The sequence below is a fragment of the Marmota marmota genome, unplaced genomic scaffold (genome assembly GCF_001458135.2).
Source record: "Marmota marmota marmota unplaced genomic scaffold, marMar, whole genome shotgun sequence".
NCBI lineage: Eukaryota > Metazoa > Chordata > Mammalia > Rodentia > Sciuridae > Marmota > Marmota marmota.
Genome location: NW_026002914.1, coordinates 394,498 through 420,254, shown reverse-complemented (window position 1 = coordinate 420,254; position 25,757 = coordinate 394,498).

The following is a 25,757-nucleotide window of genomic DNA, read 5'->3' as shown; positions in this document are numbered from 1 at the left end:
CTGCCTGAAATAGGAGTTCAGGAGATTGATTGATTACAGCAAAAGCTGTGCCCTCTTAGCCTGGCTGCAGCCAAAGAAAACTGTTTCCTGCTATGTTCAGTGCCTTGCCTCATTTGACCTACAACAGTACTGTGTTATTCCAGCATTTCCCAGACTCTCCCCCCCACTTCTTCTCCCTAGGTTGGGCTCCAAAAATGGGTCCTGGCACCCAACGACCTCCCCCCAATTGCAGACACAAGGTATCCCCTCACAGTGCCCTCCTTTGGCAATCCTTTGATCCAGGTCCCTCTCAGGATCTAATTTATCTGGTGCAGAGGAGTGGAATTGACTGACTTCTGGCCACTGAAGGCCAAGTGCTGACCTTGCCCTGCCCAATCCCATCCCTTCAATGCCCTGCCCTCTAGCCTTGCATGCTATCCCTACCCCGACCCAGCCCTCTTAACCCTGATATTTTGTGCTCCAATTCCAGCACCAGGCCACTTAATTGAGCCCCTGATCATTTTCCTTGTGTCGTGTTGCTTCCCGTGGGGTGTCTTTTTGTCGGGAAAGACCTGGGGGCCCTTTACTTGGGTCCCCTATGAGCTCCCCTCCTTAACCTTTGCACTGCCCTCTGTCTGCTCATCTTAGCACCGCCCCTGCGTCTCTTTCTCTAGCACTTTTCCCTGGTATGTGGGCTTCCTGTTCCTTGGGTTCCTATCCTCATTTGGGTATGTTTATCCCTAACCTGGAAACCTTGCTTGTGTCCTGGCTTTTGCCCATCTCCATACACACCATGACCCTGTGCGATGTTTGTGGTCGCTGTCCTCCTGGACTAGTCCCTTGCCAGGCCACCTTGCTTGGTCCCTGGCCCTTGATTCTCACCTGCACCAGGGCATCTCTTGGAAACAGTACACTGCCCTTAATTTGGGCCCCTTGCTCTCCCTGAGCCCTTGGTCCTGCACCCATAACAATGATACCTGGCAGAGGCACTGGCACTTGAAACTGGCTCCCACCAACTGGATCCCAGCCTTCCCTCCCAAGCCCTGTCCACTGTCCTAAACTCCCTACCCCAATCTTGGCCCTTAGCTCTCCATTCCCAGGCCTGGCTCCTTGCTTGATCCTCTGGTGGCCATTCTTGCTCAGTGTTTCTCTGGGCATTGTCTGAGAGCCCCTTGCTGGGGCCTCTTTCCTTCTCCCCTTGGCTTCCCTGTACTACAGTACCCTAGAGCAGGCCTGACTTCCTGTCCCGTCATTCCCTGCTCTCCCTGAGCCTGGGCCTTCATCTAGGTCCCTTGCCTGGGATCCTTGGTGGGGTCCTGGCCCCCACCTCACTCACACCCGACTTGCACCTCTTCAGCTTGTGCCCTCCTTCAGCCCTCCGGTCTTCAAATGGGTACTGGCAGCCTAACTTCCCCCACCTCTGTAAACCAGGTACACTCTCACAGTACCATCTTTGATCCCTCCATTGGTCCAGGTGGCTCTCTGAGGATCTACTCACCTGGGTCAGAGGAGTGAGGTTGGATGACCTCTCTCCCCTGAATGCTCCCTATGGGAAACACAGCCCTGCCATTCGCCTGAGTCCCCTTCACTGCCTGAACATCAAAGCCTGGCAGTTAACATGGGACTTTCTCCAACCTAACCCTGAGCAATCCCCTCCCTTCCCTCCCCTGCTTTCTCTCCTTGCATGCTGCCCCTACTGCAACCCAGCCCTCCCTAACCCTGACTCTTTGCACTCCATTTCCTAGGCCTGGGCGTTCACCTGAGCCCCTGACTGCATTCCTCATGGCCCTTGACATAGCATGGAGTCTCTTCATATTGGGTCTGACCTGGGGGCCCCTTGCTTGGGCCCACCAGCGGGCTCACCTAGGTGCCACTTAGCTTCTTCTAGTACTTCTGGAGGCCCTTTATCCCCTTTCCCTTGTGCTATTTTCTGGCGCAAGTGAGTCTCCTGTCCTTGGATTTCTCATCAACATTGATTGGGTGGGTTCCTTGCCTGGGTACCTGGCTTTGGTCCTGACTCTCACCCCTCCATGCACCCACCATGAACCCCAGCTGTGCCTTCCCATCACCCTCAATCTGGCCCCCTTCCCCTTCCTGGCCTTCTTTGCCAGGACCCTGGCCCTGGATTTTTATCTGAGTCTGGGCACCTTATGGGAAACAATGCCGTGCCCCTCGCCTGGGCCCCTTGCTCTCCCTGGATTCTTGGTCCTGCATCACAAAACCTGAAACATAGAGGTGGCCCTGGGCCTGGAGGCTGACTGCCACCACTGGAATGCCTACCTTCCCTCTCAAATCTAGTCCACTGTCCTGAGGCCCCTGCCCAAGCCATGGCCCATGGCTCTCAGTTTCCTAGCCTAGCTCCTCGCTTGAGCCTCTGGTGGCCCTTCTTGCTTACTGCTTTTCTGGGAATTGTCTGTTGGCCCATCCCTGGGGCTGCCACTCTGCTCCCCTTGGCTTTCTTGTACTGCAGTACCCTAGTGCATCACCTTCATCTCCCGTGCCAGCATTCCTTGCTCTCCCCTGACCTAGGTGCTCCTCTAGGTACATTGCCTGTGCTCCTTGCTGGGATCCTGGGCCCCACCCAATCACATCTGTCCTGCGGCCCTTCAGGTTGAGCCCTCCTTTGGCCCTCCGGTGGTTTCTGTCTCTGCCAGGCCCACTTTCATTATCCCCTTCCCAGGATGCTCACCTGGGCCAGGCGACTTGACCTGGCATGTTGGCCCTGCAGGCTCCCTTTGCAAAAACATACCCCTGCCCCTTTCCTGTGCCCATTGGCCTCCCTCAGGCAAGACTCTCCTTCTGAACCATGACACCCTGCAGTGGACCTGTGCCTTGAGCCCTCTTCCCCCTGTGCCAACTGCTCCTCTTTCTCCCCTCTCTCACCTCCCTATCCATGTCCTTTTTCATTCATCCAACCCCTGGTGCTAACACTTGGCTCTCCATTACTGGGCCCAGTTCTTTGTTTGAGGCCCTGGATGCCCATCTTGAGGACGCTTTCCATTCCTCTGTTTTCAGGCCTCTTTTTACAGGCCGTATCCTGTCGCTCTCCTCTGTTCCACTGGTGCTAGAGTATTCTGGCACCGCCAGGACCCTTTAATTTCACATCTTCCCTAGCCTGGCTCCTAGAATGGGTAGAGTCTTCAAACCGACCACAACCTCCATACTCCAGGTATCCCCTCACAGTGCCCTCTTTTGATCCTTCTTTTGTCCAGGTCCCTCTCTGAGGATCTACTCACCTGGGCAGAGGAGCCAAATTGACTGGCCTCTGTGCCCTTAAGTTTCCCTAAGGGAAACATAGCCTTGCCTCTTGCCTGAGTCCCCTTTACTTCCTGAAACTTGAGGCCTGGCAATTAACATGTGACTTGATCAAATCCAGCCCTGAGAGATCCCCTCCCTTTCCTCCCCTGCCATCTCACCTTGCATATTGCCCCCACCCCAACCCAGGCCTCCCTAACCCTGACCCTTTGCGCTTCAGTCCCTGGGACTGGGCCCTCACATGAGCTCCTGACAGTGTTCCTCATGTCACTTGGTGTAGCATGGAGTCTGACCTGGGGGCCCCTTGCTTGGGAGAGCCATCTTGCTCCCCTATTTGCCCATTGCACTTTTCTCTGTTTCCTGGTCCTTGCGAAGCCCATCCTCTCCTTCCCCTCATGCATTCCCCAGGTGCTTGCAGGTCTCCTGCTCCTTGGGTCCTTCATCCATGGTCAGTCAGGTGGGTCCTTTGACTGGACAGCTGGTTTGTGTCCTGGATCTTGCCCCCACATGCACCCAATAAGACTCCCCATTGTGCACTCCCCTCACCCTATCCCTGGCCCCCTTCACTTTCCAGGTCTCCTTTGCCAGGCCCCTGTACTTGTATTCTCATCTGGGCCATGGTGCCTTATGGGAAACTTAGTCATGCCCCTCACCTAGGTACCTTGCACTCTCGGGGCCTTTGGTATTGCACCCAGAATGCTAAAACCTGGCAGTCGCCCTGGGCCAGGAATCTGCCTGCCCCTGCTGGAAAACCTGAATTCCCTCCAAAGTTTTGTCCACTGTCCTGAACCCCCTGCCCAAGCCCTTGCCCTTGGCTCTCCATTCCCTTGCCTGCCTCCTCGCTTGAGCTTCTGGGGGCCATTTTTGCTCTGTGCTTCCCTGGGCTTGGACTGTGGACCTCACTGGGGCCAATACCCTGCTTTCCTTGGCTCCCCTGAACCACAGAGCCCTACTGTCTACCCATCTGCCTGGCCCTGACCTTCACTGCCCTTTCCTGGCCTCAGTCCTCCTGTTGGTCCCTAGTGTGGGCTCTTTTTTAGAGTCCTGGCCCACACCCCATCAACACCCTTTCTTTGGCCTTTCATGCTATACCCTCCTTCATCCCTCTGTTCTCCATGCCCCTGATGGGGCCCTCTTCAAGATCCGTTTACCATGATGCTCACCATGTTCAGGGGACTGGAACTGGGCATTTCACCCTGTGGGCTCCCTTTGGGAAAATATAGCTGTGACCATTGCCTGGGCCCTTTGGACTCTCTCAGCTCGAGCCCTGCTCCTCCATCCTGACAACCAGAAGTGAACCTGGGCTTTGAGCCCTCCTCTCACAGTGCCACCCAATACCCTTGCTCCCCTTTCTCCCCTCCCTAGCCCTGTCTGTTTTCATGGGAACCACGACCGGGTCCTGGTACTTGGCTCCCCATTCTTTGGCCTTGCTCCTTGATGGAGCCCGGCTCGGCCTTCTCCAGGACCCTGTCCCTTTCTTTTGATTTCAGGCTCCTTGCTGGGCCCCCTCTCCTGCCTCCCCTTTGTTCCCTTTATAATGTATTATTTTGTCATTGTCAAGACCCTCCCTTTCTCCTGCTTCTCCCTAGCCTTGTCTCCTCCAATGGTTACTGGCTCCCCACCAACACTCCTCAATCCTGTATCAAAGGTATCCCTCACATTGCCCTCCTTTGGTCCTGGTCTCTCTCTGAGGATCTGCTCACCTGGGGCAGAGGAGTGGAATTAGCTAATCTCTGGGCCCTGAAGGATACTTATGGGCCTCTTGTCTGGGCCCCAATTGCAACCAAACTTGACAACTGGTATTACACTTCGGCCTAGTGATGATGTTGCCCTGGGCGATCCCCTGCATTCTCTCTCCTGCCCTCTATCCTTGCAACTGCCCCTAAGCCAAACCAGCCCTTCTTCACCCTGATCCTTCGCCCTACAGTCCCCTGGCCTGGCTGCCAGCTTGAGTTCCTTATCCATCACTCGGGTTGTGTTCCTTTCTCTGGTGTCTTCTCCTGTCAGGTGTGACCCTGGCACCCCTTGATATGGCTCCCTAGCTCGCTCCCATCTGTGCCCTTTGTGCAGCCCTCTGTTTCCTCTTCCTTGTGCCAATCCTACCTTTCCTTCCTCTACTGTATTTTCCTGGAGAAGGGGCCTGTTGATCATTGGGTCCCTAATACCTTTTGGTGGGGTTGTTCCCTTTCCTGGGCTCCATGGTTGGGTCCTGACTCTTACTCCTCTTTGCATACACCATGAATCCCTACTGTGCCCTTTCATCACACTCCTCCAGGCCCTTGTACCTTGACAGGCCCTTTGGCCTGGTCCCTGGACCTTGATCCTCATGTGGGCCAGGGTGCCTTATGGGAAACAGAACCCTGACCCTCGACTGAGCTACTTGCTCTCCCTAGGCCCTTGGGGCAGTACCAGGAACCCTGATATCTGGCAGTGGTGCTGGGCCTCGAGCTTCCCTCTCCCTTGTTGGATCCCCTGCCTTCTCTCCCCAGCACTGTCCACTCTTCTGAGCGACCTGCCCAAGTGATGGCCCTTGATTCTCCATTCCCCGGCTTCTCTCTTGAGTTTCTGGGAGTCCTTCATGCTCCCTGCTTTCCTGGGCTTGAACTTTGCACCTTGCTGGGGACACTTCCCTACTCTCCTAGGCTTCCCTGCATCTCACAACACTAGTACAGCCTCTGCTTGTCTGGCCCCACCCTTCCCTGCTCTCCCCTAGCCTGGGCCCTCCTCTAGGTCCCTAGTCTGAGCTGTTTTCTGGGGTTCTGGCCCATACCCCACAAACACCATTCATCCAGCACCTCACGCTATGCCCTCCTTCAGCCCTCCTGTTGGCCTTGTTCCTGCTGGGCTTCTTTTCCAGATTCCTTTCCCAGGATGCTCACCAGAGCCAGGGGCTGAAACTGGGATGATTGCCCCTGCAGTCTTCCTTTGGAAAAAGGTAGCAGTGTTCCTGCCTGGGGGCTTTGCCCCCCTTCAGCCTGGGGCCTGCTCCTCAATCCTGATATTCTTCAGTGAATCCAGGCCTTTAGCCCTCCTCTCTCTGTGCCATCCATTCCCCTTACTCCCCTTTCTCCCCACATACTGCTGCAGTCAGGAGAGAGGGGACTCGCCCTTCCAGATGGGAGACCACTTCTGCCTGGGTGTCAGGGGTGCTCCTAAAGTCCAGCAGCCAGGGTAGAGGGGACTTCCTCTTCCACATGGGAGACCCCCCCACACCTGGGTGTCAGGTGAAGCTCCTATACTGCTGCAACCAGGATACAGGGCATTCACCACTATAGGAGGGAAACCATTCACACTGAGTGTTGGGGGGATCTCAAAACATCCACAGCCAGGGAACAGGTGACTCACACACCCGTCCCCTCTACACTGGCTAACTTGGTATACAAGTCCCTTGAAAAACCTGGGTGGGACCGGTGTCCCGCCTGGTGGTGTAAGTCCCTGCTACCCTGGCTACAGTGGAACAGGAGCTCCCCTGACATCCAGGAGGGAGGCGTCTTTCAACTAGAGGGGCGAGTCCCCTATACCCTGGCTAGGGCAGCATACCATACCCCTGCCCCTGTACACCTAGGAGGGAGGGGTCTACTGCCTGGAGGGACAATTCCCCTCTACACTGGCTGCTGTAGTATAAGAGCTCCCCCTGACTCCCTGGTGGGAGGGTTCTCCTACCTTGAGGCGTGAGTCTTCTCTACCCTGGCTAAGGTGGTATACAAGCTCCCCACAACAACCGGGGAAGGGGTTTTCTGTGTGGAGGGGCAAGTCCCCACTACCCTGGCTGCAGTGGTATAAGAGCTCTCGCTTCCTGACACCCAAGTGGGAGGGGTCTTCACCCTGGAGAGTCAAGTTTTCTCTACCCTGGCTGCGGAGGTATACTAGATCCCTCCAACACCCAGGTGGGAGGCATCTCTAGCACAGAGTGGTGAGTCCCTTGTACCCTTGCTTCAGCTGTATAAGAGCTCTCTTTAACAGCCAGGTGGGATGGATCTCCCAACTGGAGTGGCATATACCCTATATATGCTTTGATGGTATAGGAGATCCCCACTGATACCCAGGTGGGAGGGATCTCTTGCCGGGAATGTCCAAATCCTCTCTACCCTGGTTAAGGTGGTATACAAGCTTGTGTGAGACACCCAGGTGGGAGGGGTTTCCTTTTTGGAGGGGGGAGTCCCCACTACCCTGGATGTAGGGGTATAAGTGTTCCCACACACACACACAGGTGGGAGGGGTCTCTGGCCTGGAATGGCGAGTCCTCTCTTCCCTGCCTCTGCTGGAATATGAGATCCCCTGACAACCAGTGTTTATGGGTCTCCTGCCTACTGGGGCAAGTCCCCTGTCTCCTGGCTGCAGCAGTATAGAGTTCCCCACATAGCAAGATGGGAGGGGTCTCCTGCCTTAAAGATAGAGTACCCTTGACCCTGGCTAATGCTATAGAGAAGCTCCCAGACACCCAGGAGGAAGGGAGTCTCATGCCTGGAGGCATGAGTTCTCTCTACCCTGGCTGTGGCAGTAAAGGAGCTCCCTTGACATTCAGGTGGGAGGGTCTCTGGCCTGGAGGGGTGAGTCCCCTCTATTATGGCCTTGCAAGATAGGCACTCCCAGGACACCCAGGTGAATGTGGTGTTCTACCTGGGGTTTCGAGTCCTTGCTACCCTGCCTGCAGCTATATAGGAGCACCTCCCCCCAGGACACCCAGGTGTGAGGGTTCTCTCACCTTTAGGGATGAGTCACCTCTACCCTTTCTGGGAGGGTATATGAGCTCCCCCTGACACTCAGGTAGGAGGGATCTTCTGCCTGAAGTGGCAAGTCCCCTCTACCCTGATTACAGTGGTATAGGAGGTCCCCCTGACACACAGGTGGGAGGGGTCTTCCACCTGGAGGGTCAAGTCCCCTTTACCCTCGCTTCTGCATTATATGAGCTTCCCCCCATACCCAGATGAGAGGGGTATCCTCCCTGGAGAGAGGAGTCACCACTACCCTGGATGCAGCTATATAAGAGCTCCCCACCACCATACCCAGATGGGCTGGTCTTCCACGTGAAGGGGTGAGTCCCCTCTACCATTGATGCACTTGTTTCCTAGTTTTTCCTGACACCCAGGTTTGATATGTCTCTCTCCTGGAGGGGAGAGTCCCCTCAATCTTACCTGTGGTGGTAAAGGATCTTCCCTTCACACCCAGGTGAGAGGGTCTTTGGCCTGAATAGGCAAATCCCTTTGACTGTTTTTAGTGGTATAGGGACTCTCCTGTACACCCAGGTGTGAGGGGTCTCCTGCCTCTAGTGGTGAGTCCTCTTTTCCCTGCCTGTGGCAGTATATGAACTCCCCTTACAACAAGGTGGAAGGAATCTTCCACCTGCAGGGTCGAGTCCCCTCTCCCCTGGCTCTGGTGGTATAGGAGCTCCCCCTCCCAGGTTATGGGATTTCCTGACTGGAGGGGTGAGTCCCCTCTAAACTGGATGCAGGGGTATATGAGCTCCCCACCCAGGTGGGAATGATATGTTCCTGGCACAATGAGACCCCTCTAGACTGGCTGTGGCAGTATACAAGCTCTCCCAAAAACCAAGGTGGGAAGTTTCTCCCTCCTGGAGGGGCAAATCTTCTCTACCCTGGCTAAGGCGGTATACAAGCACCCCCACCCTACACACAGGTTGGAGTGGTCTTCCACATGGACAGGAGAGTCCCCTCTACCCTGGCTCTGGTAGTATATAAGCTCCCCCATCAGCAGGTGGGAGGTGTGTCCCACCTGGAAGGGTGATTCCCCTCTACTTTAGCTCTTGACATATAAGAGTTCCCAGTACACCAGGGTGGGATGGATCTTCCACCTGCAGGGGCATGTTCCCTCTACCCTAGCTATAGTAGCATAGGAGCTCTCCCATACACACACCCAGGTGGGAAGTGTTTCCCACGTGTAGGGGAATTTCCCCTCTAGCCTGGCTGCTGCAGTAATCAACCTACCCAGGTCACCCAGGAGGGAGGAGTCTCACACAGGGAGAGGCGAGTCCCCTCTATCCTGGCTGTGGCAGTATATGTCATCCATATAATGAATAATATAGGCATCTTTATATATATCTCATATTGGTTGTATTGCTGATGCCACATATATTTGACAGAGAGTAGGACTATTTTTCATACCTTGAGGCAATACCTTCCATTGAAAATATTATTATGGTCATTTAAATTTAACAGAGGGAAGGCTAAAATCAAACCTTTTATGATCATCAGAATGTAATGGAATAGTAAAAAAGCAATCTTGTAAGTCTATCACCATGACATGAGATCCTTTAGGAACAGCTACTGGAGAAGGGAGTCCTGCTTGTAGGGAACCCATATCCTCCATAGTAGCATTTATAGCTCTTAAATCTTTTAATAATCTCCATTTACCTGGTTTCTTTTTAATAACAAATGTAAGAGTATTCCATTGACTATTAGAAGGTTCTATAGGTTAAATTAAGTTGTTCCTTAACTAACAAGTCTGCAGCCTGTAATTTTTCTGTTGTTAGGGGCCATTGTTCTACCCCTATAGGCTCATCATTTTTCCAAGTCATTTTATCTGCTGTTCCAACAATGGCTCCAATTAAATATCCTGTTGAGCCTCTTCTGAAAGAGCAATACAGAGAGAGACTCGATTTTAAACATTATATCTTGGTAACATAAAGTAAAAGGAAGAGAAGGAATAACATATGGTCAAAAATTTGCTGAATTTTTGTCATCAGCCCATTTAAGTATTTGAGTGTTTTTTACTCCATTAGTAACAGGGCCAAGTCGCATAAGTGTTAAGGGAGTCACTCTTGTAGGTCAGGTTGAGGGCCAATCTTTTCCTGCTATACAAGTAACATCTGCTCCTGTATCCAATAAACCTTCAATTGTTTTCCCCTGAATCTCTAGTTTTTTATAGGATGAGAATTTTGAATTTTTTGAACCCAAAATGCCATATCACTGGAAACAAATCCTCTTGTTTGTCTTTGTTCATTGGAAATAGCTCAGTTTCCGATACTGGTTTCTGATAGATAAATAAGGGAGTAACAAGATTTGAGCAATTCTTTGCCCTTTATGAATAATCAAGTTCTTTTGAGATGGGAGTTCTTTTAAAATTTTAATTTCTCCAGTATAATCCAGGAATAACTTTGATTCCCTGTAGGGAAGCAGAGCTTCTTCCTAGAATAAGGCCAAAATTTCCTTTAGGTAAAGGTCCATAAATTTTAGTAGGTATAGCTAGAACAGAAGAATCTGAAGGAATAACTACTGATTCTGAAGATGCCAAATCTAATCCTGGTGAATCTGGTGTGGCTCTTAAAAAGCCCTTATAGTATAGCCTGTGGAAAAGAATTGTTTATGACCTCCATTATTTAAGGGGCCTGAGGCTGGCTCCATTACCAGTTTTCTGGTAATGGATTGGCAGTCATTTGTGGAAATTTTTGAATTATTGGTCCACCTTCCAAAAGTCTTCCATCTCTAAGAAATTTAGAGTGACACTCCTTTTCCCAGTGAAAATCCCTTATTGCAACATGGGCCTAAATTTGGGGGCCTATATATCTGATTAGGAACTGTGTTTCCTTTATTTTGAAAGTTTTTATTAGGACAAATTTTACTAAAATGACCTGTCTGTCCACACGAAAAACAGCTTTGTTTTCATTTATTTTGTCCTCTGTTTTGAAGCCTTTTAAGAAACTGAGCATTTGTTTGTCCCTGTAATGTTGCTGCTATGGCTACACCTTGCAAATATGAGGGTGATATGTCCACACAAACCTTAAAAAAAAGATAAATTTTCTGTCTTTCTAATAGGTCTTAGGAGTGTCTGACGAGCAGTATTTGCATTTTCAAAAGCTAATAGTTTGATTACAATTTGTGCAGCTTCATTATTCTTTTAATCAAGACAAAAATTCCTCAAAAGTTTCTTCAGACTTCTGTTTTATAGTAATTAAGCCAGAAGTTTTAACTCCTTTATTTTCCAATTTTCTCCAAGCATTAACTGCTAAATCTGGACCAAATCTGGACCAAAGCAGGACAAGGAAAATGTAACTTATCACTTGGCTGATCCAAATCATTTTCTCCCATTAACATATCAAAAGAAACTTCACTGTTTACAGATCTATTATATCCAGAGCGTTCTTTAGCTCTATCTTCATAGTCTGTTTTCCATAATTAGAATTTCTCTCCAGGGAGACACGATTTTTCAGTAGCAAACCAATCATATGGAGTCATCCATTTAGTGGCAATAATCTCTAATATCTGTAAGTATAAGAAGTGGGTCCATAATCATGAACAGACTTTTTAATTCTTTTAAAATTTTTAAAGGAAGAGGCTCCCATTGAGGCATATAGTGTTCATCATCTGAAGGAACAAAAGTGATAGGGAGAGTAAAACTTAGGTCTGTAGATCATAAAGCCTCTCTCATAGCTCCTTTAAATCCTACATTCTGTGAGGAAAGAGGTAGGGTATTTAATATTTTGGAACCTATGTTATTTTTGGTAGGAGATTTTGTAAGAGGTCTACATGGGTGTGTATTTATGGGGGCAAAAAATTCTTCATTATGATATTCAATAGCTGCTTCTTCTAAATTATCTTCAATTTCTGAACAAGACTGATCCTCCTCATCATCATCTTTTTGTAGGACATCAATTTCGCTTCTAGAGTCACTTCTTAGAAAGTTTCTTAAGTAGGGGCAGTTGAATTAATCTTATTTAAGATTGCAGTTTCACGAGCTGTATCTAACGTATCTTTTAAAAGATTCCATAATGCTGTAGCATCTATAGGCATATTTTCTGGTCACAATCAAAGTAATGTGCTTTTAAAGCTTCTCCTATTTTTGCCCATGTTTTTAAATCTAAGGTTCTCTCTTCCGGGAACCAAGGGCAACATTCCTGAATAAAATGAAACAAACAAACAAACAAAAAAAAGAACTCCATAATTGTGATGTGAAAAACTTAATTCCTTTTTTTTCTAAGCATATGTTTAACAACATCAATGAATAATCCCTGTTCCTTAGATTCTGTTTTTCCCATTTTTCTTTTACCTAATTGCCAATTCTTACCTGTTCTATCAACACCAGGCTCACGAAAGCCACAAGTAATGGCCTATCCACTCCGAAATCAAGGGGGCAAATGCCAAGGGGGCTTACCTTCAGTTACCTGGTTCGGGCACCAATTGCTAGAGTCCAGCATTAGCGGGGTCCAGGGAGTCCTGAAGGATGAGTGGTGTCAGTGAAAAGATAAGATAGAAATCGTTTCATTGTAGAAATCTCCAGAGAAAGAGCTGTAATGAAGCTTTCTCTGGGTCATCTTTTATTACAATTTTTCTCATCATTATAGATTCAGAATACATCATTGATTATATAATTTCAAAACTTTGCCAAGACATAACGTTTCCTTAATCACAATTAGGGGTACAGAAAAATGTAACATCAATTTACATTTTTCCAGGATATGATATTTATTTATCAATCATCAATAAAGTGCATCACTAATTTTCATTTTTTAATATTTTCCCAAGATGTACTATTTTCTTATTAACTAATGTCAAACTTCATGACCAGACTCTAAATCTCCTAACCTATCATTAACCTTTAAGTTTTAAAGTACACCTGCAATTTTATTTGTAATCTAAAATTCCCATCTAAAAAGTCCCCTTCAATCTAATACTTAAAATATCTTAAAGATTATAAAGCATTCTTAAAACATATCAGCTAAAAACTTAAGAATTCTAAATCCAAGAATCTAAATAGAATAATACTTCTAACATTATTCTAAACATATGTCTTATAAATCTACTTTAATTAATTCCAAAATTTATCCTCATAAAACTGGTTGAGCTGCTTTCTCAAAGAGTTTCTTTGTTTCTCAGTCAAGGTGCACTAGTTCTTACATCTTTATAATCTTTCTCAATAAAAAGTAAGTTCTAAACATCAGTCTACTTTCCACCAATATTAAGTATGCTCTTTATAAATCCCTATGTAAAGTAAAAGAGTTTTTATATAAATGAGAAGAATGTATCCTTATATGTATTGACTTTCCTAAGTTTATAACATAACTTTTCTTAATCAAGAATGAAACTACATATGGTGGATTTTGTACAATGAGCATAATAATTAGGTTTTCTAAAAGGAAAGGCCAGAAATATGGGCTTGGGTTCTAGTTGATATAATCAATGTGGTGCCTAAAATTCCCATGACCTTTCAGAGACTGATTGTTGTTCATTATCAGTTTTGTCCTCAATATGCTGAGATAGTAGAGCAGCTTTCTATTTTGTCCTTGATATGTTGAGGGGTAGTAGAACAGCCTTCAAGGCATGAACTACCTGTTATGTTCTAGCCATCTGAAATTTAATTTGGTTTGGCACTTAACATATTCATGCCTCCTGTCAGGAACATGAGCATGAAATTGAAAAGTCCCAGTTACATAAAAAAGGGTCTCATGGTTCAGTTTCCCACCAACCAGTGCAGCTTTGCCAGCATTCATCCTCACTGTGACCTTGTCAAGACAGTGGTAGAGTGGCTTTGCCAGCAATTATTTTCACTGTGACTTTGTCAAGACAGTGAGAGGGTGATCACCTTCACCACCCTCACTGCCTGAACTTTGAGGCCTGGCAGTTAACATGGACTTGCTCCAACCCAGCCCTGAGCTATCCCCTCCCTTGCCTCTTGGCTTCCATGCTGCCCCTACTGCAACCCAGGCCACCCTAATCCTGACCCTTTGTGCTCTGGTCCCTGGGCCTGGGAGTTTGCCTGAGCCCCTGACCGCATTCCTCATGGCCCTTGTCATAGCAAGGAATCTCTTTGTGTTGTGTCTGACCTGGGAGCCCCTTGCTTGGGCCCACCAGCAGACTCCCCTAGGTGCCCCTTGGCTTCTCCTCGTTCTCACCAAGCCACTTCCTCTCCTTCCCCTTGCACCTTTTTCTGGCACTCCCAGGTCTCCTTCTCCTTGGGTCTCCCATCACCATTGAAAGAGTGGGTCCCTTCCTGGGCACTTGGCTTGGGTCCTGGGTCTTGCCCCTATGTTCACCCACCCCAAACCCCTGGTGTGCCCTCCAGTCGCCCTCCTTCTGGCCCCCTTCCTTTTCCTGGCTTCCTTTTCCAGGACCTTAGCCATTCATTCTCTTCTGATCCAGGGCACCTTATGGGAAACAATGCCCTGGCCATCTCCTGGGGCCCTTGCTCTCCATGGGTGCTTGGTTTGGCATCAGAAACCCTAAAAACCTAGAGGTAGCCCTGGGCCTGGAGTCTGAATGCTCCCTGCTTGATCCAATACCTACATTCCCAAATGTAATCCACTCTCCTGAACCCCCTGCCCAAGCCCTGGTCCTTGGCTCTCTATTCCCAGGCCTGCCTCCTCGCTTGAGCCTCTGGTGGCCCTTCTTGCTCACTGCTTTTCTGGGTATTGTCTGAGGGCTTCTCACTGGGGCCACTTCCATGCTTCACTTGGCTTTCCTGTACTGCAGTACCTGAGGGCAGCCCTGCTTTCTGGGCCCAGCATTCTCTGCTCTCCTCTGGCCTGGGCCCACTTCTATGTCCCTTGCCTGGGCTCCTGCTGGGGTCCTGTTCCCCAACCCACCCACACCCGTCCTGTGGCACTGAAGGCTATGTACTTCTTCGACTCTCCTGTTCTATCTGTCCCGTTTTCCTGATCCCCTTCCCAGGATGCTCACCTAGGCAGGCGACTTGACTTGGTCTCTTGGCCCTGGGTGCTCCCTTTGGAAAATGTAGCACTACCCCTTGCCTAGGCCCTTTGTCCTCCCTCAGCTGGAGCCCTGACCCCAATCCCTGACACCCTGAAGTGGATCTGGGCCTTGAGCTGTTCTCCCCCTGTGCCACTGACTCCACTTTCTCCCCTCCCTCTACTCCCCCTCCAGGTTTCTTTTCATACACCCAGGCCCAGGTGCTAGCATATGGCTCTCCATTACTGGGCCAGACTCCTTGCTTGAGACCCTGGCTATCCTTCTTGAGGACTCTTTCCCTGTCCCTTTGTTTCAGGCCCCTGTTGCCTTCCCCCTTCTGTACCTCCCCTCAGATCCCCTCTTGTTGTGGTATGCTGGCACTGCCCAGTCCCTCTGCTCTGCCGGCTTCTTCCTACCCTGAGCTTCTGGAATGGGTCCTGTAGCACATCCCCCCACTTCCACAAACCAGGTATCCCCTCACAGTACCCTCTTTAGCCCCTCCTCTTTTGGTCCAGGTCCCTCTCTCAGGATACACTTACCTGGGGCAGAGGAGCAGAATTGGCTTGCCTCTGCACCCTGAATGTTCCCTATGGGAAAAAACCCTGCCACTCACCTGAGTCCCCTTCAATACCTGGCAGGTAACATGGATTTCCTCCCAGCCAGCCCTGAGTGATCCCCTCCCTTCCCTCCTCTCCGCTCTGGCCTTGCATGCTACCCCTACCACAACCCAGCCCTCTTTTCCCTGACCATTTTTGCTCCAGTCTCTGGGCCTGGGCGCTTGCCTGAACTGCTGACCACGTTCCTCAGGTCCCTTGGCATAGCATGGAGTCACTTCGTATTGGGGCTGACCTGGGAGCCCCTTACTTGGTCCCGCCAGTTATCTCCCCTAGGTGTCTCTTGGCTTCTCCTGGGCCTCATACAGCCCCTTCCTCTCATTCCCCTTGCACATTTTTCTAGCGCTCACAGGTTTCCTGTTCCTTGTGTCCCCCATCATCATTGATCAGGTGGATCACTTGCCTGGGTGCCTAGTTTGGGTACTGGGTTTTGCCCCTATGTGCATTCAAACCGACCTGCTGTCATGCCCTCCGATTGCACTCCATCTGGCCCCCTTCCTTTTCCTGGCCTCCTTTGCCAGCATTATGGCCCTGGATTCTCATTTGATCCAGGGACCCTTATGGGAAACAATTCCCTGCACATTTCCTGGGCCCCTTGCTCTCTCTCTGGGTGCTTGGTCCAGCACCAGGAACCCTGAAACCCAGAGGTGACTCTTGACCTGGAGCCTGACTGCCCCGTACTGAATTCTCTGATTTCCTTCCCAAATGTAATCCACTTTCCTGAGCCCCCTGTCCAAGCCCTGGCACTTGGCTCTCAGTTACCTTGCCTGGCTTCTCTCTTGAGCCTCTGGTGGCCCTTCTTGCTCCCTGCTTTTTTGGGTATTAACTGAGGGCCCCATGCTGGAGCCACTTCCCTGCTCCCCTTGGCATTCCTGTACTACAGTACCCTAGTGCAGCCCTGCCTTCCCGGCCTGGCATTCCCTGGTGTCCCCTGGCCTGTGCCCTGTTCTAGGTCCCTTGCCTGGGCTCCTTTCTGGGGTCTTGGCCCCCACTGCACCCGTGCCCATCCTGCGGCCTTTCAGGTTGTGTCTTACTTCATCCCTCCTGTCCTTTTTTTCTCTGCCAGGCCCGCTTTCCTGATCCCCTTCCCAGGATGCTCACCCAGTCCAGGTGACTTTATTTGGCCTCTTAGTCCTGTGGGCTCCCTTTGGAATGTAGCCCTGCCCCTTGCATGGGCCCTTTGGCCTCCCTAAGCCTGGGCCCTACTCCCGACCCCTAAGAGAATGCAGTGGATCTGGGCCTTGAACTGTTCTCCCCCTGTGCCAGCGACTCCACTTTCTCCCCCTCTGCACTCTGAATGCTGCCTATGGGAAACATAGCCCTGCCACTTGCCTGAGTCCCCCTCACTGCCTGAACCTTGATTCCTGGCAATTAACATGGACTTGCTCCAACCCAGCCCTGAGCAATCCCCTCCCTTCCCTCTGCCCTTCCATGCTGCCCCTACCTCAACCCAGCCCTCCCTAACCCTGACCCTTTGTGTTCTGGTCCCTGGGCCTGGACAGTCACCTGAGCACCTGACTGTGTTCCTCATGGCCCTTGGCATAGCAAGGAGTCTCTTGGTGTTGGGTGTGACCTGCGGGCCCCTTGCTTGGTCCCACCAGTGGGCTCCCCTCAGTGTCTCTTGGTTTCTCCTGGTCCTCACACAGCCCCTTACTCCACTTCCCCTTGTGCCTTTTTTTGGTGCTCCAAGGTTACCTGCTCCTTGGGTCCCTCATCACCATTGATTGGGTGGGTCCATTGCCTGGGTGCATGGCTTGGGTCCTGGGTCTTGCCCCTATGGGCACTCACCCCAACCCCCTTGCATGCCCTCCCGTCGCCCTCCACATGGCCCCCTTCCTTTTCCTGGCCTCCTTTGCCAGGACTCTCATCTGATCCAGGGTTCCTTATGGCAAACAATGCCCTGGCCGTTGCCTGGACCCCTTGCTTTCCCTGGGTGCTTGGTCCAGCACCAGGAACCCTGAAACCTTGAGGTGGCCCAGGGCCTGGAGCCTGAATGTCCCCTGTTGGGTTCCCTGCCTTCCTTCTCGAATGTATTCCACTGTCCTGAGTCCACTGCCCAAGCTCTGGCCCTTGGTTCTCTGTTCCCTGGCCTGGCTTCTCACTTGAGCCTCTCGTGGCCCTTCTTGCTCACTGCTTTTCTGGGTATTGTCTGAGGGCTCCGTGTTGGGGCAGCGTTCTTGCTCCCGTTGGCTTTCCTGTTCTGCTGTACCCTAGTGCAGCCCTTCTTTCCCAGTCTGGCATTTCCTGCTCTACCCTGGCCTGGGCCCTCGTCTAGGTCCCTTGTTTGGGCCGCTTGCTTGGGCCCCTTGCTTGGGTCCTGGCCCATAGCCCACCCACACCTGTCCTGTGGTATTTCAGGCAGTGCCCTGATTCGGCCCTCCTGTCCTTTCTGTTTCTGCTATGCCGAATTCCTGATCCCCTTCCCAGGTTGCTCAACTGGGCCAGGTGACTTGATTTGGCCTCTTGGCCCTGCCCCTTGCCTGGGCCCATTGGCCTCCCTCAGCTGGGGCCATGCTCCTGACCACTGACACTCTGCAGTGTATCTGGGCCTTGAGCCATTCTCCCCTTGTGCCACCAACTCCACTTTCTCCCCTCCCGCTGCTCCTCCTCCATGTTCCTTTTCTTTCACCCAGACCCAGATGCTAGCATTTGGCTCTTCATTACTGGGCCCACCTCCTTGCTTGAGACCCTAGATACCCTTCTTGAGGACTCTTTCCTGTCCCTTGGTTTCAGGCTCCTGTTAACTGCCTCCTCCTGTGCCTCCCCTCTGATCTCCTCATGCTGTGGTATCCTGGCACATGCTGTGGTATCCTGGTACTTCTGTACCCCCTGCTTCTCTGTCACCTATGGGTCCTGGCAGCCTGAACCCCACAAACACACACACACACACACACACACACACACACACACACTTCCATAGACTAGGTATTCCCTCACAGTACCCTCTTTGGCCCCTCCTTTGGTCCATGTCCCTCTCTGAGGATCCATTCACCTGGGGAAGATGAGTGGAATTGGCTTGCCTCTGTGCCCTGAATGCTCCCTATCCGAAACACAGCCCTGCCACTCACCTGAATCCCCTTCACTGCCTTAAACTGAGGCCTGGCAGTTAACATGGGACTTGCTACACCCCAGCCGTGATCAATCCCCTCCCTTCTCTTCCTTGCCCTCTGGTGTTTCATACTGCTCCTACCCCAACCCAGCCTTCCCTAACCCAGACCCTTGGTGCTCCTGTCCCTGTCTTGTGCACTCCCTTGAGCCTCTGACGCTTTCCTCATGTACCTTAACATTGAGTGGAGTCTCTTTATGTTGGGTCTGAATTGGGGGCTCCTTGCTTGGGCCCTCCAGAGGGCTCTTCTACGTGCCCCTTGAGCTTTCCTCTGTCTCATGGTCTTCATGCAGCTCATCCTCCACATCCCCTCATGAATTCCCCTGGTACTCGTGAGTCTTCAGCTTCTTGAGCCCCTAGTCCTAGGTTGGTTGGGTCAGTACCTTGTCTCAGCACTTGGCTAAGGTCCTGGCTCTCCTCCCATCACGCACCTACTGCGAACCGCGGCTGTGCCCTCCCATAGCCTTCCTTCTGGCCCCCTTTAATTGCCAGCCTCATTTGCAAGGTCTCTCTCCATGGATTCTCATCTGGGCCAGGATGCCTTATGAAAAACATAGCCTGTCCCTTGCCTGGGCCACTTAGTCTTTCTGGGTGCTTGGTCCTGCACCAGGAAACCTGACATCTGCTACTAGCCGTGGGCCTGGATGCTGACTGCCCCCTGCTGGATCCTCTGCCTTCCCTCCCAAGCCTTGTCCACTGTCCTAAGCCCCTGCACAAGATCTGGCCCTTCGAATTCCATTCTCTTGCCTTACTCCTCGCTTGAACCTCTAGTGGCCCTTCTTGTTCCTTTCTTTTCCGGGCTTTGTCTGAGGGCCCCTCACTGGGACCGCTTGTCTCCTCCCCTTGGCTTCCTTGTACTGCAGTACCCTATTGCAGTCATGCCTTACTGGCCCGGCCCTTCCCTACTCTCCCCTGATGTAGGCCCTCCTCTAGGTCCCTTGTCTTAGCTCCTTGCTGGGGTCCTGGCCACCATCTCACCTAGACCATCCTGTGGCCCTTGAGACTGTGCCCATTTTTGGCCCTCTTGTAGATTCTGTCTCTCACAGGCCAACTTTCCTGATCCCCTTTGAGGATGCTCACCAGACTAGGTACTTGACCTGGCCTCGTGGCCCTGTTGGTTCCCTTTGGGAAAATGTAGCCCTGCCCCTTGTCTGGGCCCTTTGTCCTCCCTCAGCCTGTGCCCTGCTACCCAATCCTGACACCCTGCAGTGGATCTGGGCCTTCACCCATCCTCCCACTGTGCCACCTTCTCAGATTTCTCCCCTCCCTCCCCTCCCTCCCCTCCCTCCCCTCCCTCCCCTCCCCATCCATATCTATTTTCATTCACCCTGCCCCAGGTGTTAGCACTTGGCTCTACATTACTGGGCAAGGCTCCTTGCTTGAGCCCCTGGCTGCCATTCTCGAGGACACTTTCCCTTCCCTTGGTTTCAGGCCTCTTTTGATAAACCCAATCCTGTGTCTCCCTTCTGTTCCACTGGTGCTATGGTATCCTGGCACTGCCAAGACCTTTCGCTTTGCCTGCTTTTCCCTAGCCTGGGCTCCTCGAATGGTTCCAGGGTGCCAGCCAACCACCACCACCCCCCCAATCTCCATACACCAGGTATCCCCTCACAGTGTCTTTTTATGATTCTCCTTTGGTCTGGGCCCTTCTCTGAGGATCTACTCACATGGGCAGAGGAGACAAATTGGCTGGCCTCTGTGCCCTTAAGGCTCTCTAAGGAAAATACAGCCCTGCCTCTTGCTGGAGTCCCCTTTGCTGCCCAAAACTTGAGGCCTGGCATTAACATGCGACTTGCTTCAACCCATCCCTGAGAGATCCCCTCCCTTCCCTCCCATGCCCTCTGTCCTTGCATGCTGCCCCTACCACAACCCAGCCCTCCCTAAACCTGACCTTTTGTGCTTCAGTCCCCAGGCCTGGTGCTCACATGAGCCCCTGACGTTGTTCCTCATGTCACTTTGGCATAGCATGGAATCTCTTCCTGTTGGGTCTGACCTGGGGACCCCTTGATTGGGACTGCCAGCATGCTCCCTTAGGTGCCTGTTGTGCTTTTCTCTGTATCCTCATACTTGGGCAGCCCTTCCTCCCCTTCCCCTTGTGCTTTCCCCTGGCACTTGCAGGTCTCCTGCTCCTAGGGTCACTCACCGATGGTCAGTCAGGGGGTCCTTTGCCTGGGCACTTGGTTGGGACCTGGATCTTGGCCCCCCCACGCACCCACCGGGACCCCCTGCCATGCCCTCCCATTGCCCTCCTCCTGGCCCCCTTCACTTGCTAGGCCTCCTTTGCCAGGTCCCTGTCCCTGGATTCTCATCTGGGCCACAGCACCTTATGGGAAACAGAACACTGACCATAGACTGGGCGACTTGCTCTCCCTAGGCCCTTGGGGCAGAAACAGGATCACTGACACCTGGAAGTGGCACTGGGCCTCGAGCCTGCCTCCCCCCTACTGGATCCCCTGTCTTCATCCACAGCCCTGTCCACTATCCTGAGCCCCCTGCCCCAGCGCTGGCCCTTGGCTCCCCATTCCCTGGACTGGCTCCTTTCTTGAGCCTCAGGGGGTCCTTTGTGCTCTGTGCTTCCCTGGGCTTGAACTGTGGGCCTCGCTGGGGGCACTTCCCTGATCTCCCTCGCTTCCCTGCATCTCAGAAAACTAGTGCAGCCCCAATCTGTCTGACTCGCCCTTCCCTGCTCTTTCCTAGCCTGGACCTTCCTCTAGGTCTCTAGCCTGGGCTCCTTTCTGTGATCTTGACCTACGCATCACAAACCCCCTTCTTCCAGCCCTTCATGCTGTGCCTTCCTTTGGCCCTACTGTTGTCCTTGGTCCTGCTGGGCTCCTTTCCTAGATCCCTTTCACAGGATGCTCACCAGAGCCAGGAGATGAAACTGGGATGTTTGGCCCTGTGGTCTGCTATGGGACTGTTAACAGTGTCCCTTGCTTGGGGGCTTTGGCCTCCTTCAGCCTGATCCCAGCTCCTCAATCCTGACACCCTGCATTGAATCTGGGCCATGAGCCCTCCTCTTTCTGTGCTACTCATTCTCTTTACTCCCCTTTCTCCTTATATACCACCACAGCCAGGGTAGAGGGGATTCATACCTCCAGTCCCCTGTACCCTGACTAACTTGGTATACAAGCTCCCTGCAACAGCCAAGTGGGAGGGGTCTCCTTACTGGAGGTGTGAGTCCCCTCTACCCTGGTAGGGCTGTATATGAGCCCCCACACTGGACACCTAGGTGCGAGGTGTCTTCCATCAGGAGGGGGTGATTCCCCCTCTACTCTGGCTGCTGTGGTATAAGAGCTCTCCCTGACACCTTGGAGGGAGGGGTCTCATGCCTGGAGGGGTGAGTATTCTCTACCCTGGCTAAGGTGGTATACAAGCTTTCTGGGAGACTCAGATTGGTAGGGGTTTACTGTCCGCACGGCCGAGTCCCCACTATCTTGGCAGCAGTGGTATAAGAGCTCCCCACCCTGACACCCAGGGGGAAGGAGTCTTTAGCCTGGAGGGATAAGTTCCCTCTATTCTGGCTGTGGGGGCAAAGTAGCCCCCTCCAACACCCAGGTGGGAGGCATCTCCAGTTCGGAGAGGCAAGTCCCTGTACCCTGGCTGCAGCTTTATAAGAGCTCCCTTTAACACCAAGGTGGGATGGATCTCCCAAATAGAGTGGCATATACCCTATACCCTGGCTTTGACGGTATAGGAGCTCCCCACTAACACCCTGGTGGGAGGGGTCTCCCACCTGGAGTGGCTAGTCCTCTTTACCCTGGCTAAAATGGTATACAATCTCCCCACGACATCCAGGTATGAGGGGTATCCAGCCTGGAGGGGAGAGTTCCCTCTACCCTGCATGCGGGTGTATACTAGCCCCCTCCAACACCCAGGTGGGAGGTGTCTCCAGCTTGGAGGGGCAAGTTCCTGAACCCTGGCTACAGCTGTATAGGAGCTCCCTTTAATACCCAGGTGGGATGGATCTCCCGCCTGAAGTGGCATACACTGATAACCAGGATTTGACTGTATAGGAACTCCCCCCTGACACCCTGGTGGGAGGGGTCACCCGCTTACAGTGGCAGGAACTCTCTACCTGGAAAGGTGGTACACAAGCTGCCCACAACACCGAGGTGAGAGGGGTCTCCATCCTGGAGAGGTGAGTCCCCACTACCTTGACTGTAGTGGTATGAGAGCTTCCCCCCACACACACACAGGTGGGGGGTTCACCTGCATGGAGTGGCGAGTTCCATTTTCCTTGCCTCTACAGTATATAAGCTCCCCTGACAACCAAGGTTTAGGGTTCTCCCGCCTAGTGGGGTGAGTCCTCTCTCTCCTGCCTGCAGTAGTATACTAGCTCCCCCCCCCCCAATAGCAAGATGGGAGGAGTCTCCTGCCTGGAGGATCTAGTACCCTCCACCCTGGCTAATGCAGAATACAAGCTCCTGGACACCCAGGAGGGAGGGATCTCTCGCTGGGAGGTGTGAATTCACCTCTACCCTGGATAAGGTGGTCTACAAGCTCCCTGTGACATGCAGGTTGGAGGGGTCTCCCAACTGAATGGGCGAATCCCCTTTTCCCTGGATGAAGTGTTATACTAGCTTTCCCTGACAGCCAGGTGGGAGAGGTCTCCTGCCTGGAGGCATGAATTCCCTCTACACTGGCTGTGGCAGTAAAGGAGCTCTCCCCAACACCCAGGTGGGAGGGTCTCTGGCCTGGAGGGGTGAGTCCCCTCTACTCTGGCTGCAGTGGCATAAAGCTCCCCCTGAAAATCTGGTGAGATGTGTCTCCTGCCTGGAGGGACTCATACCCTATACCCTGCCTGCAGTGGTATAGGAGCTACCCTGACACCCAATTGGGAGGAGTCTCCCACCAGGGGGCTAGAATCCCCTCTACCCTGCTGCAGCAGTATTGGAGCTCCCCAGGAAACCCAGGCAGGATGGGTCTCCTGCCTTGAGGGGCGAGTCCCCTCTCCCCTGGCTGAGCAGTATATGAGCTTCCTCCAACATCTAGGTGGGAGGGGTCTCCGCCTGGAGGGGCGAGTCCCTGGTACCCTGGCTGCCAGGGTATAGGAGCTTTCCTTGACACTCAGGTAGGAGGGTTCTCCAACCTGGAGCAGCAAGTACACTCTATCTTGGCTTCAACAGTGTAAGAGCTCCCTCCAGACACCCTGGTGGGAGGGGTCTCCCACCTGGAGGGGCGAGTAAACTCTACTCTGGCTGCTGTGGTATAGGAGCCCCACCAAACTGAGGTGGGAGGGGTCTCTTGCCTGGAGGGGCCAGCACCTTTACCATGGTTGCAGGTATAATAGCTCCCCCCGACACTCAGTTGAGAGGAGTCTCCCGCCTGGAGGTGCAAGTCCACTCAAACCTACCTGCAGTGGTGTATGAGCTCCCCCTAACACCAAGTTGGGTGGAGTGTCCAGAGTGGCGAGTCCCCTCTACCCTATATTTGGGAGTGTCTGAGCTACTCCCAAACACCCAAGTCGGAGGAGTCTCCCTCATGGAGGGGCGAGTCCCCTCTACCCTGGCTTGGGTGGGATAGGAGCCCCCCCACCCTACAGACCCTACACCTAAGTGGGAGTGGTTTGCAGCTTGGAGGGATGAATCCACACTACCCTGGCTGTGGCAGTAAAGGAGTTCCCTGACAATCCACTGGGAGGTGTGTCCCTGCTGAAGGGGAGAGTCCCCTCTATCCTGGCTGCTGCTGTGTACATGCTTTTACAGACACCCAGGTGGGAGGAGACTTTCGCCTGGAGGGGCAAGTCATCTCTACCCTGGCTAAGGCAGTATGCAAGTCCCCCCTTACATTCACATGGAGGGGTCTCCAGATGGAGTCCTGAGTCCCCACTACCCTGGCTGGTGCTCTATAAGAGCTCCAGGAACACCCAGGTTTGAGGAATCTCCTGCCTAAAGAGGCGAACCCCTCTACCCTGGCTGTGGCAGTATACTAGCTCCCCCTGACACCTAGTTTTCTCCCTAATGGAGGGGCCAGTCACTGCTATCTGGTTGCAGATTATAAGAGCCCACCCACACACACCAAGGTGGGAGAGGTCTCCCGCCTGGAGGGGTGAGTCCCCCATACCCTGGCTAAGGCGAAATACAAGCTGGCCCTGACACCAATGTGGGAGGGGTTTCTCGCCTGGAGGAGCAACACCCCTCTACCCTGGCTGCAGAGGTATAAGAGCTCCCCCTAACTCACTGGTGGGAGAGATCTCCCGCAAGGAGGTGCGAGTCTCTTCTACCATGGCTGCGGTGGTATTCAAGCTCCTCCCACACCCAGGTGAGAGGGGTTTTCGCCTGGTGTGGGGAGAAGCTCTACCCTGGCTGCAGTGGTATAGGAGCTCCCCCTGAAACTAAGGTGGAATGCCGCAGTCTGGCTGGGCACAAATCACGAGCCACTCAAACAGGAACAAACTTTATTTCCGAACTCCCCCAAACGCCACCCACGGGACCCACACGGTCCTTCTAGGGCCACCACACACCAACAGGAACTCCCTCACCTGGAAACTTTCCTGCAACACCACCGGGCTGCACTGCACCCACTCTCTGCAAGAGAGAGTCCCATCTACTTTGGCTGGTGACCTATAACAGCTCCCTCCATACCCAGGTGGGAGGGGTCTCTTGCCTTTAGGGGCAAACTTCTCTATCCTAACTGTGGCAATATTGAAGTCCCCCCCCCCGAAATCCTGGTGAAAGGGGTCTCCCGCCTATAGGGGCGAGTCCCCTCTACCCTGGCTGCAGCAGTATTTGAGGTCTCCCAACAACCAGGTGGGAAGTGTCTCTGATTGGAGGGGCGAGTCCCTTCTACCCTGGCTGCTGAGGTATACAAGCTCCCCCAACACCCAGGTAGGAGGGGTGTCTCCCTTGGACTGGCGAGTCCCTGCTACCCTATCTGTGGCTGTATACCAGTCCCACCCCTCAGCACCCAGGTGGGAGGGGTCTCCCAGCCTGGAAGGGCAAGTCCCCTCTACCCTGGCTGCAGCAGTATAGGAGCCTCACACACACACACGCACACACATGCAGGTGGAGGGGTCTCCCGCTTGGAAAGGCGAGTTGCCAATATCATGGCTACTGGGGTATATGAACTCCCATGACTTCCAGGTGGGGGGGGTGGTCCCCCGCCTGGAGGGGCAAGTTCCCTCTACTGTGGCTTCGGTGGTATATGAGCTCCACATGACACCCA